This window comes from Dipodomys merriami, unplaced genomic scaffold, assembly GCF_024711535.1.
Source record: "Dipodomys merriami isolate MVZ:Mamm:240054 unplaced genomic scaffold, mDipMer1.0.p SCAF_28, whole genome shotgun sequence".
Taxonomy (NCBI): Eukaryota; Metazoa; Chordata; class Mammalia; order Rodentia; family Heteromyidae; genus Dipodomys; species Dipodomys merriami.
Genome location: NW_027204270.1, coordinates 775,326 through 783,687, shown reverse-complemented (window position 1 = coordinate 783,687; position 8,362 = coordinate 775,326). Strand labels below are relative to the sequence as shown.

The window sequence follows — 8,362 nt, the reverse complement described above, 5'->3', positions numbered from 1 at the left end:
GTGGCTCAGGCCTGCATCCGGGCTGCTCGGGAGGCTGAGATCTGAGGATCGCGGTTCAAGGCCAGCCCGGGTGGGAAAGTCCGTGAGACTCCTTCCGCCAATTAACTGCCCCAAAGCCGGAAGTGGCTCAAGCGGTAGAGCGCTGGCCTTGAGCTGAGGAGCGCAGGGACGGCGCGCAGGCCCAGGGGTCAAGCCCCACGGCGGACAAACCCCAGCCAGTACATGCGTGTGTGCGTGTTTGCACGCGGGCGCACAGCCGAGCTGCGGGACCCTGGAAGCAACGAGTGCCCAGCACCCGGGTAGGGGCCGGAGGGGCGGCGGGCTTCCGGACAGGTGGCACGGGGAGGGGAGGCCGGGCGCGGGGTCCTCGCGAATCCCCAGCACAGACACACAGGCCTGGGGGACCGGCCGCGGGCTGCGCGGCTGCCGGGCCGGCCCAGTGTCGGGGGCTCGGCCGCCGCTCCCGGCGGGCCTCGCAGCCCCGCGGCGAGTCGGCGGGGGACGGCCCGGCCGCCGGACCTCGGGATCCCCGCCGCGGGGCCGCTTTAGGCCGCTCGCGCGCACGCGCGGGGAGGGGGGGAGTGAAGGAGGCGCCGTGCGTGCGCGCGCCCGCGGTGCGCGGTGACGCGGCGTGGGGTTTCCCGAGGCTGCGGGCAGGGGCCGCCGCGCCCATCCCGATGGCTGGAGGCGTCTGAGGGGCGGACGGCGGCGGCGGCGGCGGCGGCGGGCGCGGGCGGCGAGGGCAGCGGGCCGGGACTGGAGCAGCCGCCGCGCGGACCCGACCAGCCTCGCCGGCTCCTGCCCGCGGGCCGCGAGCGCGACGACCCGGCGGCGGCGTGGGCGCGTGAGGCCGAGCGAGTGCGAGGTGAGTGCGGCCGCCGAGGCCCGGCCCGCCCGGCCCGTCGGAGGCCCCGGGCCCCGGGCTCCGCGCCCCGCTCCGCGGCCCCGCGCCGGGCGGGTCCCCCGCCCCGGCCGCCCGCGCGCGGCCCTCGCGCCGCCCCACCCCCACCGCGGCCGCGCCGGGCCTCGGGCCCCGCCCGGGTGGGGCCTGCGGCTCGCGGGCCGGCCGGTGTGCGGGCGGCGGGGCGGGGGCCGGGGCCAGCGACCCGGGCCGAGGGCGGGCGGCGGGCGCGTCCTCCGCGACGGCGGGGAGGTGGGGCCGCGGGGTCCCCGCCACGGCGCGGGGCGCGGCTCGCGAACAAAGGCCCAGCGCGGAGCCCGCGCGGCGCTCGGCCGCCTTCCCGCGGGGCGTGGGGCCGCGCGGGCGGGGCCCCGGGCGGACCCGGCGGCCCGCGGGCAGCCGGCGCCCTCCCCGGCGCTCGCCGCCGGGGGCGGGTCTGCCGCGGGCCCGGGGCCCCGCCGGCCCGGCCGCCCGCCGACCCCCGCGCCGGGAATGAATGGGCGGCCGGGGCCGGCCGCGCGACAAGATGGCGCTGCGCGCCTTTGTCAGCCGGGGCCGCGCCGCCCGCGGGCCGGGAGGAAAACAAAGGCCGGGGTCCCGCCGCCCGCGCCCCGCCGCCCGCCGCGGCCCGGCCCCCTCGCTCCGCCCTCCCGGCGCCGCCGGGAGCCGGGGCTCCGGCCTGCGGGGCGTCGGGACGCCTTCCCGGCGGGAGCCCGCGGCGCGCCCCGCGGGGCTTCCCGGAGGCTGCGGGTGCCGGCCGGGGGAGCCGGCTCGCTGAGGACCGGCGCGGCCCCCGCCCTGCAGACCCGGCGGGGCGTCGGAAACGCGCCGCGGCCCCCGGCGAGCGGCTCGGCCTGGAGCCCGTGCCCGCCGAGCGGAGACGGTCGTCCGCCCGCCGACGGCGGCGCCGGGCCCCGCCGGCCCGCAGTGCCCTTCCCGGGACGGTGCGGGTCCGCGGCGGGGCCCGCCGGGCTCCTGGCTGCCGCGTCCTGGCTCTCGCCCTTCCCGGTGGAGTCTCCACAGGAAAGGGAGCGTGCCGCGTGGACGCGGGGTCGGCGCTGCCAGGAAGAGGCGGCCTCGGTCTGCACCGCAGAGACACGCCTCTCTCTGGTCTTGGGGTGCTGTTTGGAGGGGGACTGGCGTGGACGGAGAGTGGCTTTTATCTTCAGAACCTCTTCGAGGCTGGCGTCCTTCAGACACGTGTGCCCCAGCGCTCTGAGCCGTGCGGTGAGGGGCTGGAAGGAGAGCGAGCCTCAGAGATGCCGAGTGGGCTGCCTGCCTAGCCCAGCGCGCGGAGCCCGCGACCACAGGCACTGAAAAGGCCGGAAGTGGCCCCCGTGGTAGAGCGCTAGCCGTGGGCAAAAAAAAGCTCAGGCAGCGCCCAGGCCCTGAGTTCAAGCCCCAGGACTGGGAGGAAGAAAATTTTTGAAAAGTAACAGTGTGTGGGGGGGGGAGGGGTGGGGGGGTCATGCTCCCTCCAGAGGCTGGAACTCGGGAGCTGTCCCTGAGCTTCTGCTCAAGGCTGGTGTTCTACCACTTGGGGCCGTAGCCTCACTTCCTGGTTTTTGGTGGTTAGTTGGAGATTAAGAGTCTCAGGGACTTTCGTGCCTGGGCTGGCTTTGATCTTCAATCCTCAGATCTCAGCCTCCAGCACAGCAAGGATTACAGGTGGGAGCCACCAGTGTCCAGTTTTTGTTTTTTAACACTTATTGCTAAAAATGTCTTTTTGTTGGTGGTGGTGGTGGTGGGGCTTGAACTCTGGGCCTGGGCGCTGTCCCTCAGCTCTTCAGCTCAAGGCTAGCGCTCTACCACTTGAGCTACAGCGCCACTTCCTAAAAATGTCTGTTATACATTGGTTTTATTGGAAAAGTTTTAGTTCTAAAAATAGATTTGAGAAAGGAGTGAAAGCCCTCTTCTGGATGGCGCCTGATTTACCTGCCGTCCGTTGGCCTTGTAGCTAGTGCTTTAACGAATAAGTTATTTTGAAAGTTCAGTATTGGCATTTATTACAGTTTCTTCATTGGATTGTTTTTCTCTGCTCAAGAGATTTGGTCTCTAAATTGGATTAAATTCTTACAGTATGTGGACTTTGGCTTTAGCATTAGTGGATTGGTAATAGATATTCTCAATTTTATTATCTGGGCTTGGCCATCTGGCATGCCTTGTTATTTTGAAACCTCTATTTAGTGTAAGTCTCATAAGAGATTGAGAAAAGTTTTAAGACTCTTAACCCTGGCTTAAATTCTTTTTTCTTTTTTCTTTTGCCAGTCCTGGGGCTTGAACTCGGCCTGAGCACTGTCCCTGAGTTTCTTTTGCTCAAGGCTAGCGCTCTGCCACTTGAGTCACAGCACCGCTTTCGGCTTTTTCTGTAGATGTGGTGCCAACGGATCAAACCCCAAGATTCACAGATGTTAGGCAGGCGCGCCACCACTAAGCCACATTCTCAGGGACTCCCCCCGCCCCCATTTTTTTGTTTGTATGTTTTGTTTTGCTGTTTTTTTTGTTGTTGTTCTGATTATGGGTTTGAACTCAGGGCTTGGGTGCTGTCCCTGAGTTTTTGTGCTCAAGGTTCTCTGACCACTTACTTCCAGTTTTCTGGTGATTAGTTGGAGATAAGAGTCTCACATACTTTTCTGCCTAGGCTGGTTTTGAACTGTGGTCCTCAGATCTCAGCCTTCTGAGTAGCTAGGATGACAGACATGAGCCACAGGCACCCTGTCAGATCTTCTGCTTTATTTTATTTTATAATTGGAGATCGAACCCAGGACGTTGCACTTGTAGGTAAAGCGCATTGCCACCTTGGCTAATCTGGAATCCTTCTGCCTCCCATCCTGCTGGATACGAGGATTACAGATCTACATTTGTTGCTGAGTGGTGAGTGGTTGGTGACATTTTGAAGTAGAAGTTTAGTTAAATGTTTGAGTTAAGCTGAGTTGACTTAAGCTGTTATCTCTAGTTAACCACCGAAAAACTAGGTACAAGTGGGGCTCAAAGTAGTAGAGCACTACACTAGTCTTGAGCACAAAAGTTCAGGGACATTGTCGAGGCCCTGAGTTCAAGCCCCAGAATGATGTGTTTTTAGGCTGAGTTTTTTTGTTTGTTTTGGTTGGTCGTGGGACTTGAACTCTGGGGCTGGGCACTGTCCCTCAGCTCTTCAGCTCAAGGCTAGCACTCTACCACTTGAGCTACAGCACCACTTCCAGTTTTCTGGTGGTTTATTGGAGATAAGAGTTTCACAGACTTAATTGCCTGGGCTGGCTTTGAACCGAGATCCTCAGATCTCAGCCTCCCAAGTAGCAAGGATTACAGGCGTGAGCCACTGGTCCCCAGCTTTAGGCTGGGTTTTATTACACAAGTCTCATTTCAGAAATAGAGACAAGCTATAGACATGGGAGTTGTCCAGTGGGGAGTGCACTCTCCCATGTTTTAGCAGTGTCACCATTAGGAGCTGTGGTGAATAGAAGCTTTCTAGTTTACAGAGTACAGTTGTTTTATATATTTTCTTCTTTTTTAATATAAAGTATTTCCTGGGCTGGGAATGTGGCTTAGTGGTAGAGTGCTTGCCTAGCATGCATGAAGCCCTGGGTTCCATTCCTCAGTAGCATATAGACAGAAAAAGTCAGAAGTAGCACTGTGGCTCAAGTGGTAGAGTGCTAGCCTTGAGCAAAGCTCAGAGACAGAGTTCAAGCCCCAGGATTCCCCCCCCCCCAAAAAAAAGTGCTAGGTGTCGGTGGCTCACACCTATAACCCTAGCTACTCAGGAGGCTGAGATCTGAGGATCCTGGTTCAAAGCCAGCCCGGGTAGGAAAGTCTGTGAGACTCTTATCTTCAGTTAACCACCAGAAAACTGGAGGTGGTTCTGTGACTCAAGTGATAGAACACTAGACTTGAGCTGAATTGCTCAGTGACAGTAACCAGACTCAGAGTTCAAGCGCCATGACCCCCAACCCCCCAAAAAAAGTATTTCCTGGTTTGTCTTCATAAATTAGAATTCTGAGACACCCATTTTTAAAGTTTACTGACTTACAAGGCCATGATTACCTATGGTAATTCTGTCTGTTCATTTGAATCCATTTTGTTGTTAATAAAAGGTTATTATGGGTTAATAATTAGTTGAAGAGTGTGTTTTGTCAAAGAGGAGACAGCATATATTAACTCCTTAGGCTTAGTTATTGAAGAAACACTAAATATTGTGGAGCAGACAGTTACTTGCAGGTCTCTGTGTCTTCACATGTACTTAACTGTGTTTCCTAACTCTGTCCTGTGGTGATTGAAAATACACTCCCTACAAGGCTTAGAGACTGCTAACTCCTTGTCTGAGTGTTATAGTTGATAAAGTTTAAAATTTTTCTGGGGCTAGAAAGGTGGTTCAATGGTAGAGCGCTTGCCTTGCAGTATGAGGCCCTGGGTTCGATTCCTCAGCACCACATAAGCAAAAAGAAAAAAGCCAGAAGTGGCGCTGTGGCTCAAGTGGTAGAGCGCTAGCCTTGAGCTGAAGAGCTGAGGGACAGTGCCCAGGCCCAGAGTTCAGGCCCCATGACCGGACCCCCCCCCAAAAAAAAAAAAAAAAAAAAGGAGCATTGTGCAGGCACCAGTGGCTCATGCCTGTAATCCTAGCTTCTCAGGAGGCTGAGATGAGGATCACGGTTCAAAGCCAGCCTGGTAAGGAAAGTCCGTGAGACTTTTTTTTTTAATTGTGAAAATACCGTACAGAGGGGTTACAATTACATGGGCAGTGAGACTCTTATCTCCAATAAACCACAAGAAAACTGGAAGTGGCGCTGTGGCTCAAGTGGTAGAACGCCGGCCTTGAGCTGAAGAGTCCAGGGATAGTACCCAGGCCCAGAGTTCTAGCCCCAGGACCACCACCACCACCAACAACAACAAAGGAGCATGGTATTTGATTAGGAGCAGAGAGGGTCAGCAAGGTTTAAGTCCAAGTTACTATCCTGGGGACCTGGAGAGCAGATGATGATGATGATATTGGCTTGAGCATGAGTGGGATGTAGCCAAATGACTACATATTCTTTGCCTCCAGTTCTTAGAACAGTTCTTGGACTTCCTCCTTCTCCCTGGAAGACTGTCTTCACTGAGATACATTTGCATAATTTATTTCTTCCATTCAGCCTTTTGTTTGTGAGGATACAGGACATTCTCTGATCTCATTAATCTCCATCATTTTAACTCTGTCTGATGTTGACCTTTTGCTAGTTTCAAGCCTGTGGAGAAAGGCACTGGAGTTCGCTGAGCATCACTAGCTCCTAACAAAACCAAAGGAAACAAAGCCAGGTGCCAGTGGCTCATGCTTGCCATCCTAGCTAGTTAAGGAGGCTGAGATCTGAGGATCACAGTCCAAAGCCAGCCTGGGCAGGAAGCTGTGAGACTCTATCTCCAATAAACCACTAAAAAACCAGAAGTGGTTCTGTGGCTCAAGCGGTAGAGCTCTCGCCTTGAGCTGAAGAGCTCAGAGACAGCGTGCAGGCCCAGAGTTCAAGCCCCACAACCAACCAAAAACAACAACAACAAAAAAAATGAAACAAGACTGTGTGTGAGCACTCCATCCAGAAACACAAAAGATGATGGGTAAGGGGATGGGTGGGTGATAAAGAGAAGCAGGTGAGTGGGGCTAGTGTGTGTGTGGGGATTTGGGGAGGATTGAGAAGATTAAATATTGTTGAAATAGATTTATTAACTAGGAAAGTGGAACAAGGATCCTTTTACTTAGAAACGGTGGCGGGCGGGGGCAGGGTGACATTGATTAGAAGACAGTGTTAAGTGTATAGTTGTGACAGAGCACCTCTGCTCTGACTGAAGGCAGTTGATACTTGTTGAGTCAGTGACTTCTATGGGAAGAGGTCTGGGCAAGGAGACAGACCTTTGCGGGACAGCAGCATTGAGTCCTGAGAGCAGCAGTTTCTTCTTTTTTTTTTTTTTTTTTTTTTGTCGGTCATGGGGCTTGAACTCTGGGCCTGGGCGCTGTCCCTCAGCTCTTCAGCTCAAGGCGAGCACTCTACCACTTGAGCTACAGCGCCACTTCCAGTTTTCTGGTGGTTTATTAGAGATAGGAGTCTCACAGTCTTTCCTGCCCGGGCTGGCTTTGAACTGCGATCCTCAGATCTCAGCCTCCTGAGTAGCTAGGATTACAGGCGTGAGCCACCAGCGCCCGGCTTGAGAGTAGCAGTTTCTTAGAGCCGTGGTTCTCAAAGTGTGATCCCTGGACTCCTGGTGGTTCCTGAAACCCTTTCAGGGCTCCATTAAGTCGAAATTATTTGTAATCATTGTTATTTTGACTTTTCCCTCTGTTGACAATTGGCATTGATAGTGTATAAAATAACTAGTTCCTCACACAAATCACAGCTGTGCTACCAAACTAGTGGTCATAACTTGTTACACCATTTGCAGTATTTTTTTCTTTCTCCTTTTTTTTTTTGGGTCCGGTTGTGGGGCCTGAACTCTGGGCCTGGGTGCTGTCCCTCAGCTCTTCAGCTCAAGGCTAGGCTCTACCACTTGAGCCACAGCGCCACTTCTGGCTTTTTCTGCTTATGTGGTGCTGAGGAATAGAACCCAGGGCCTCGGGCATACAAGGCAAACACTCTACCACTGAGCCACCTTCCCAGCCCTCTTTCTCCTTTTTGTGTCAGTCCTGGGGCTTGAACTCTGGACCTGGGCGCTGTCCCTCAGCTCTTTAGCTCAAGGTGAGCACTCTACCACTTGAGCCACAGCACCACTTCTGGTTTTCTGATGGTTAATTGGAGATGAGTCTCACAGGCTTTCCTGCTCCGGCTGGCTTTGAACTGTGATCCTCAGATCTCAGCCTCCTGAGTAGCAAGGATGACAGGCGTGAGCCACTGGCGCTTGGCTTGCAGTATTCTTCACTACCAGGAATGAGAGTTTTAAAACCCAGTTAATTTAACACAATTGGATGAGAAACAAAAATTGATTTTGTTATCATTTAGCGCTTGAGTATCCCTTCCATCTCTTTACTATTCTGTGGCAAAATGGAAATAGGCATAAAGCATGCTGGCAACCAATTGTGTGATCAAAGATGTGAATACTGGCAGATATTTTCTCAAAAATGAACAAAGTGAACCAGATACTTAAAATAACTATCAGCATTGTTGCCAATAATAAAAGCTTTCAAACAAAAGGTAAAATTTTTGAAAACTTGGTTATGCTACCATGAGCTGAACAGCATCCTATAATTTGAAGACTTTCTTTTTTTGTTTGATTTTGGTTTTTTTGTGTTGGCCTGAACTCTGTCCTTGAGTTTTCTTTTGCTCAAGGCCAGCACTCTGCCACTTGAGCCACAGCTCCACTTATGGATTTTTTGGTAGTTTAGTGTAGATAAGAGTCTCATAGCCCAGCATTGGTGGCTCACACCTGTAATCCTAGGTACTCAGGAGGCTGAGATCTGAGGATGGCAGTTCAGAGCCAGCCCTGCCAAGGAAAGTCCATGAAACT

General features: G+C 55.0%; 1 protein-coding gene across 5 annotated transcripts in view; it reads left to right on the top strand.

Moving 5' to 3' along the window:
• The first annotated feature begins 694 nt into the window (after window positions 1-694).
• The window catches only part of Gnb1 (G protein subunit beta 1), a 74,167-nt gene continuing 66,499 nt past the window's right edge, over window positions 695-8,362 (top strand). For 4 of the 5 annotated variants that reach the window (XM_070037113.1, XM_070037114.1, XM_070037116.1 and 1 more), the window contains exon 1: window positions 695-865. The gene's annotated coding sequence lies outside the window, so the exon portion shown is untranslated. The remainder of the gene's footprint in view (window positions 866-8,362) is intronic. The other variant, XM_070037112.1, reaches the window with a different exon arrangement.